This window comes from Kogia breviceps, chromosome X (assembly GCF_026419965.1).
Source record: "Kogia breviceps isolate mKogBre1 chromosome X, mKogBre1 haplotype 1, whole genome shotgun sequence".
Classification (NCBI taxonomy): Eukaryota; Metazoa; Chordata; class Mammalia; order Artiodactyla; family Physeteridae; genus Kogia; species Kogia breviceps.
Genome location: NC_081330.1, coordinates 624,371 through 633,601, shown reverse-complemented (window position 1 = coordinate 633,601; position 9,231 = coordinate 624,371).

Genomic DNA, 9,231 nt, shown 5'->3' with positions numbered 1-9,231 from the left:
GGCTGGCCGCACCCTATTGCACTCAGGACGGCCTTGAGGGCTGCCCGCTGAGCGGAGCGGGGGCCGAGGTGGCGCAGCGGCGGCGCTCTGGAGCTCGGCACTGGCGGCCTTTAGGAGCGCTCCCTCGGGCAGTTAGGGCGGCCTCTAAATGGAGGCCCTGTTGTCAGCAGCTTTGCTTCAGGTGGTGAAGTGAGAGGTTTCCCCCCAGAGAACAGTTGCCACCCCTTCACGCAAAACTGAGACACCAGGACCGGGCAGCTTCACCCGTGGATACTCTGTCTCCACGTGAGTGGCAAGGCCTGTTTCATGATGCGTTTTCCTCCAGTACCCAGGATCCAGCAACACGCTGTGCCTCCTTAGTGATGGGGGCTGAAGAGATGGCAGATTTTCGTTGACTGATGGAGGGATCACGCGTTTTCAGTCGTCACTTTGACCGGGTTTGGGTTTCGGCTCCCCTTGTTCGGGGCTTCCCTACGTGTAGTTGGGCCCGGGCCGGAGAACCTCTGACAGCCGGTGGTCGGGGTGCCTCTGAGGGCCTCTCCCTTTTCGCTGCTCACCCCAGAGCCCCCATGTGCTCCTCTGTCCCCTGCTGGCATCGCTGCCACTCTGGGCCACCCTTTAGCCCAGCGTCCCTCCTTGTGATGGACCAGCGGGGGATGGGGAGCTGTAGGCTAAGGAGGGAGAGAGGGGTCGCGGCGTTTCTGCTTTCTGGCTGCTGCCCGCTCGGGGCCAACAGATAGACTCCCGCGTCCTCAGTCTCGCGAGGGCTCTGTGTCCTCGCTGCTGCCACAGACTGAGCTGGGGGCCGCCTCCGCCCGAGTGGCGCCACTGTCACGAGTGTCACTGTCATTGACTTGCCTCCAGGCGGCTGGGCCACTTCTCCGCTCCCACCCCTCAGCCTCAGGACACTCGTTAACAGGCTGACGGCCCTCCCTACTGGACCTGGCAGAGCACAGGACAGGACTAAAGGGGTGAATCGTCCATGGTTCTAGCTCACGTACTCTTGGGGTGGGTGCTCATGGTTTTGAAATGCTTAACTACTGTGAAACTGGTCTCGCCATCATCCTTTTGTTTGACTTTTGCCGGAAAGATGGACACGACTAATGGTTGCGCTCTTATTTGAAAGCTCTACTTTTGTGTACTTTGGGAGATGTAATAATACATTTCGGATTGAAAACAAATGGTGTAGGGATAGATTTTAAATAGCTGAGAATCATTCATGTTTCACGATGAAACATTAGTTTCTTCTCTCAGGCAGGTTTACTTACGGCCAGGTTTGGACCCTTGCAGGCAAAATTAGGCTGCTCCCCTCTGCTCCATCCACCAGCTTACCAGCTTCATTTCTTTGTCACGGTTCTAGGTCCGGGGGCTTCTTAATCACTTATACAATAGTAGTGTGATCTCTTGGAGAATTGGGCAGAAAACATACCTTATTCTGGACCTCATTTCCCAGAAATCATACAGTGTGGCTTATGTCTCTGATATTTGATACTTAAGGAATCATGAATTTCAAGAGCACTATTTTTCTAGCGAAAACTGACTGTTGCACTTTCTTCATGTTTTTAGAAAACTGTAAAGTCAGCTTATTGAAACACCAAAACTACCGTCCTGAATTTGAAATGGTAAAAAATGCCATTATGATGATTGAGAGCAGTGGTTCGCATCCTCGCTTGCCTGGCTGCCGTCCTGGAGACTCTGGTTGCACTGGTAGCGGCGGGGCAGCCTCAGATGTTTGAGGAGCGTCTAAAGTTGGGAACCACTGAACTATAGACTTCGAAGCTGGTGTAGTAACGTTACAGTTCTGCTGAACAGGCCTTTAATACCTTTTAAATTAAGTGCCATATAATTTCGGATGCCTTCCAAATACTGAACAGAGTATAATATTAGTTTATTCAATGTTATAGGAATTGTGTGGCGTGGATGCATGAGTAGCATGATGGCCGACCAGGGCCTTCTGTCACCGGTGGATGTAAAGCTCTTGGGCAGAAGGTTGTGGGGTAATGGAGTGTTCATATGGTGCCAACATATCATCCCACAAATGACCCCCCATGACCAAGGGAAGACTACCTTTCCAGTGGAGAGGTCTGTCTCGGTCACTAGTTAACCAGGTGATGAAACTTGGCGTCACTCCGAGCCCACTTACAGCAGGCTTTTAAGAAGTCTCTAAACGGAGGATGAGATCATAGTTCTCACCTTCCCAGCTCTTCCCTGAAGACTGAGATTCAGTGCTAATCACAGTCCCTAATAAATAAAAAACAGCTGGTGAGTGTTAAGCTTCTTTGATGTCTCTTTTATTTCCCTGTATGTCATAGGAATAGCTAAGAAGAATTAAGATTGAAATCAATGCCTGCTAATAGATGTTGAATGAAACTGAAACAGTACTGAGTTTAGAGATAGGAAGGAATAATTGTTTGAGGCTTTAGGAACCCTAAAGAAAGGAGTATACTTGGGGAAAAAATTAAAAGTCTGAAACTTGAGTAGTTAACTCAATAAAAATAATTTTGTAATAAAGCACAGGAGAGCAGTCTCTTTGATCATGTAGTGATTGCTAATGTGAATCCAACACCACTATCAACTGATCATTTTAAATGTAATTTAGATTTGTATATGATGTAAATATAGTTATAAAATGTTTCATTAAATTGTTCTACTATTAACACAACACTTAAAATGATTTTATGAGAATATAGCACTCTTTCCCTAGTTTGTGGACCAAACATCTCTTAAGGCAGCATTTCTCCAAGTCTCTGCAGAATGTTCCCCTCCTGAGAGATGCTATCTGCAAAATGGGTTTGCTGGTACAAGTTGGCAAGTATTGCATACAGCAGTCCTTTCCAAAGAATCATACTTCACATGAGCGTATGAAAAGCTGTGAAGTCTTACAGGAAAGAAACCAGTTTACTTCTGTGTAACCTAGCATTCCCAAACTTACCTTACCAGGCAAGCCTTTTTTTCCACCTGTTACAGCAATTCGTAGAAATGCTGCTTTAAAGAACACCTGATCTCAAAACAGTAATGGCATTTGAATATCAGGGACTATCTTAGTTTGTTCACAGCAATGTAGCTTCTCTCTAGCATGCTGGCGGAGGGAAGGAGGGATCCTCCCTGTTATGGATTGAATGTGGTTCCTCAAATTTCATGTTGAGATCCTAACCCCTAAGGTGATGGTATTTGGAGGTGGGGTCTCTGGAGGTGATGAAGTCATGAGCACAAGGCCCTTGTGAATGCGATTAGTGCCCTTATAAAATAGACCCCAGAGAGCGCCCCTGTCCCTTCCTCCATGTGAGGACATGGCAAGAAGACAGCCACCTATGAACCAGGAAGAGGGCCCTCACCAGACACTGAAATCTGCCAGCACCTTGATCTTGGACTTGCTGCCTCCAGAACTCTGAAAAATAAATGTCTGTTGTTTAAGCCACCCGGTCTATGGTCTTTTTGTTATAGCAAGCCGAATGGACTAAGACAGGGACCCATCAGAATTTGTTTCAGCTCTTGCTTAAGAAGTCATCTTTTTTCTTTATTTGTGGGGGAGGGTAGAGTGATGGTGGTTCTAGCACCTATTTGAGGAAACCAAATGGCCCCTTCGATACTATCCCCTCCTCAACCACTATGTGAAGTCACACAGCTTCAGCAGCCTTGTGTTAGCACCATCAGGATCCACTGGAATAGGTTTTGATTATGAGGCTATAAAGTGTAGATAAACCACTTAAGTCTAGTTCTGTCGCTGCCTAACTTCCAAAGAATTTTTTCCCCAGTTCTCTCCTGATGATAAATTAAGAGTCGGTAAACATTCCAAGAATCATTTCTATGCGTTTCCTGCCGCTCACTGAACAAATACTAAGTGGCTTCTGGGCTAGGCAATATGATGGGGGATGCAAAAGTGGAAAGAAATATTCTTATTGGCATCTGGAAGGGCACTTTGCTCCAAATTATTGGACACTGACTGGGTCACACAGGTGAAGGGCTCAGTCCCACAAGACTGCACCCACTTGGGACTTACCTGGTGGTCCAGTGGTTAAGAATCCACCTTCCAATGCAAGGGATGCAGATTCGATCCCTGGGGGAACTAAGACCGTGTGCTGCAACTACTGAGCCTGCACACTCCAGAGCTCGTGCGCCACATCTAGAGAGCCTGCACACCTCAACTACTGCCCTTGTGCGCTCTAGAGCCTGCATGCCGCAACGAAGATCCCTCATGCCGCAACTAAGACCTGATGCAGCCAAATAAATATTTTTTAAAAAAGAAATTACTGTTTGTTCCTGTAAGTCACTGAGATGTGAGGTTGTTTGTTGTGTGGGTAAAGTTGGTCAATACAGAAATCATCCAAAAGTGGCAATTTTAGGAAAGGTTGAATTTTACAAAAAAAAAAAAAAAAAGACTGCACCCACTTGTTCAGACACCTATTCCAAGTCCAGGTTGTTACCTGTGCTTCTGACCAACTGGCTTTAAATCTGAGTTTCCCAACGACACCTCCTTGGGTTCAACTGATTTACTAGTGCATCTCATAGAACTCAGAGGAACATTCACTTAAATGTTTACCAGTTTATTATACAGGATATTATAAATGATATAGATGGACAACAGCCAGATGAAGTACACAGGGTGAGGTCCAGCAGGGTCTGACACACAGGAGCTTCTGTCCCCTTGGAACTGGAATGTATCCACTCCTAACATGTGGATGCATTCTGGTTCACCAACATTACACAGTGTTAAAATAAAAAACTCATATATGCATCCAATATAGGATCACCCAAAAGCCCACGATGAAAGATAAGGAAAGACACTATACAATTATAAAAGGATCAACAGAAGAACAGGATATTACACTCGTTAACATAATGCACCCAATATAGGAGCACCCAGATACATAAAGCAAATACTAACAGACATAAAGGGAGAAATTGACGGGAAGACAATTATAGTAGGAGACTTTAACACCCCACTCACATCAGTGGACAGACCTTTGAGTCAGAAAAATCAATAAGGCAAGAGAGATCCTAAATGATACAACAGAACAGACTTAATTGATATTTTCAGGACATTACATCCAAAAAAAGCAGACTACACATTCTTTTCAAGTGCACATGGAACATTCCCTAGGATTGACTACATACTAGGGCACAAAACAAGCCTCAACAAATTTAAGAATATAGAAATTATTTCAAGTATCTTTTCTGACCACAACAGCATGAAACTAGAAATCAGCCACAGAAAAAGAAATGAGAAAAAAACAATTACGTGGAGACTAAACAACATGCTACTAAAAAAACCAATGGGTCAACAATGAAATCAAAGAAGAAATTAAAAAATATCTTGAGGCAAAAGACTATGAAAACACAACCATACAAAATCTATGGGATGCAGCAAAAGCAGTTCTTAGGGGGAAGTTCACAGCAATACAGGCCTTCTTTAAGAAACAAGAAAAATCTCAAATAACCTAACCCACAACCTAAAAGAATCAGAAAAAGAACAAACAAAACCTAAAGTCAGCAGAAGGAAGGATTTACTAAAGATCAGAGAGGAAATAAACAAAATAGAGATTTAAAAAACAATAGAAAAAATCAATAAAACCAAGAGCTGGTTCTTTGAAAAGGTAAAGAAAATTGACAAACCTCTGGCCAGGCTCACCAAGAAGAAAAGAGAGAAGACTCAAACAAAATAAGAAATGAAAGAGAAGAAATCACAACTCATAACTCAGAAATACAAAAAAACATAAGAGTATACTATGAACAATTATATGCCAACAAATTCGGCAACCCAGAAGAAATGGACAATTTTCTAGAAACATACAGCCCCAAACAACGGATTCAAGAAGAAACAGATAACTTGAACAGACCAATCACTAGAAGTGAAATAGAATCTGTAATAAAACAAACAAACAAAAATCCCAAATCACTAGAAGTGAAATAGAATCTGTAATAAAACAAACAAACAAAAATCCCAACTCCCTACAAACAGAAGTCCAGGGCCAGATGGCTTCACAGGAAAATTCTACAAAACATACAAAGAAGAACTTATACTGATCCTTTTCAAATTCTTCCAAAAGACTGAAGAGGAAGGAACACTCCCAAAGACATTCTATGAGGCCACCATTACCGTGAAACTAGACAAAGACACTACCAAAAAAGAAAATTACAGGCCAATATCTTTGATGAATATAGATGCAAAAATTCTCAACCGAATATTAGCAAACTGAATCCGACAACACATAAAAAAGAGCATAGACCACGACCAAGTTGGATTCATCCCACAGTCACAAGGATGGTCTGATATGTGCAAATCAATCAATGTGATACACCACATCAACAAAAGAAAAAAAAACCCCATAATCATCTCAATAGATGCAGAAAAAAACATGCAATAAAATTCTACATCCATTCATGATTAAAACTCTTACCAAAGTGGGTATAGAGGGAACATATCTCAACATAAGAAAAGCTATTTATGACAAACCCACAGCCAATCCAATACTCAATGGTGAAAAGCTGAAAGCCTTCCCATTAAAATCTGGAACAAGACAAGGAAGCCCACTCTCACTTCTCTTCAACATAGTATTGGAAGTCCTAGCCACAGTAACCAGACAAGGAAAAAGTAAACAGAAATTATTCAAATTGGTAGGGAAGAGGTAAACTGTCATTATATGCAGATGACGTGATACTATATATAAAACCCTAAAGACTCCACACAAAAACTACTAGAACTAATCAATGAATTCAGCAAGGTAGCAGGATACAAGATTAACATACAGAAATTGGTTGCACAGGCAGAGGGTTGGAGGAGGGAGCGGGAAAAAAAAAAGAAATTGACTGCATTTCTTAACACCAACAATGAAAAATATCAGAAAGGGAATGTAAACAAACAATCCATTTTAAAATTACATCAAAAAACAATACTTAGGAATAAACCTGACCAAGGAGGTGAAAGACATATGCTGAGAACTATAAAACATTAATAAAGGAAATTGATGATGATTCAAAGAAATGGAAAGATATCCCATACTCTTGGATGGGAAGAATTAATATTGTTAAAGTGGCCATACTACCGGAAGCAATCTATAGATTTAACATGATCCCTATCAAATTGCCCATTACAGTTTTCACAGAACCAGAACAAATAATCCTAAAATTTATATGGAAGCACAAAAGACCCAGAATTGTCAAAGCAATCATGAGGAAAAAGAACAAAGCAGGAGGCATAACCCTCCAGACTTCAGACAATACTACAAAGCTACAGTAATCAAAGCAGTGTGGTACTGGCACAAAACAGACATATGGATCAATGGAACAGAACAGAGACCCCATAAATGAACCAACATACCTAGAGTCAATTAATCTTTGACAAAGGAGGCAAGAATATACGATGGGAAGAAGACAGTCTCTTCAGCAAGTGATTTTGGGAAAGTTGGACAGCTGCATGTAAATGAATGAAGTTAGAACACACCTTCACACCATACACAAAAATAAACTCAAAATGGCTTAAAGACTTAAACATAAGACATGATACCATAAAACTCCTAGAAGAGATCATAGGCAAAACATTCTCTGACATAAATTGTACCAATGTTTTCTTAGTCTCCCAAGGCAAAATAAATAAAGGCAAAAATAAATAAATGGGACCTAATCAAACTTATAAGCTTTTGTACAGCAAAGGAAACCATAAACAAAATGAAACACAACCTTTGGACTGGGAAAAATATTTGCAAATGATGCGACTGACAAGGGCTTAATTTCTAAAATATACAAATAGCTCATACAACTCAATAACAATAAAAAACAAACAACCCAATCGATAAATGGACCGAAGATCTAAATAGACATTTCTCCAAAGAAGACATACAAATGGCCAATAGGGACATGAAAATATGCTCAACACCGCTAATTTTTAGAAAGATGCAAATGAAAGCTACAATGAGGTACCAGCTCACACTGGTCAGAATGACCATCATTAAAAAGTCTACAAATAACAGGGAAACCCCAGGCGGTCCAGTGGTTAGGACTCCGAGCTTTCAATGCCGAGGGCATAGGTTCGATCCCTGGTTGGGGAACTAACACCCTGCAAGCTGCAAAGTGCAGCCAAAAGAAAAAAAGCCTACAAATAACAAATGCTGGAGAGGGTGTGGAGAAAAGGGAACCCTCCTACACTGTTGGTGGGAATGTAAATTGGTGCAGCCAGTATGGAGGTTCCCCAAAAAACTAAAAATAGAGCTACCATATGTTCCAGCAATCCCACTCCTGGGCATATATCCGGAGAAAACTGTAATTCAAAAAGATACACGCACCCCTAGTTCAAAGCAGCACTGTTTACAATAGCCAAGACATGGAAGCAACCTAAATGTCCATTGACAGATGAATGGATAAAGAAGATGTGGTACATATATGTAACAGAATACTACTCAGCCATATAAAAGAAGGAAATTTTGTCATTTTCGGCAACATGGATGGACCTACAGATGATCATACTAAGTGAAGTAAGTCAGAAAGAGAAAGACAAATACCATATGATATCACTTATACGTGGAATCTAAAATATGACACAAATGAACATATCTACAAAACAGAAACAGACTCACAAACATAGAGAACAGACTTGTGGTTGCCAAGGGGGAGGAGAAGTGAGGGAAGGAAGGATCGGGAGTTTGGGATTAGTAGATGCAAACTATTATATATAGAATGGATAAACAACAAGGCCCTACCTACTGTATAGTACAGGGAACTATATTCAATATCCTGTGATAAACCATAATGAAAAGAATATGAAAAAGAATATATACATGTATAACTGAATCACTCTGCTGTTCAGCAGTAATTAACATTGTAAATGAACTATACTCCAATAAAATTTTTAAAAATAAAAAACTGAGACCAGCCTTGAATACTCCGTGAACAGACAAAACCAGTTTAGTCACACAAGCAAGGCTTAATTTAGCTTATTTTAGGAGACTAACCTGACCTGGGTCATTTCTTGCTTATGCTTCTGGAAAGCATAAGCTAAACTGTTTCCTAAGGCTGATATGAGGTTAACCACTGACCAATTCCCTACCATTTAAGAAAATTCTAATATTATAACCAATCACTGTGAAGAATAAACAGTCACTTCCCTCATGCTGTGTAAGCCGCCTTATAACAGTACACCCCTCAGCCTCATTCCAGTGTTGGTCTGAGGGCTGCGTGTTCACAAACTGTCTTTTTGGTGTGTGCACAATAAACTTTCACTAATTACTACTTTGATGA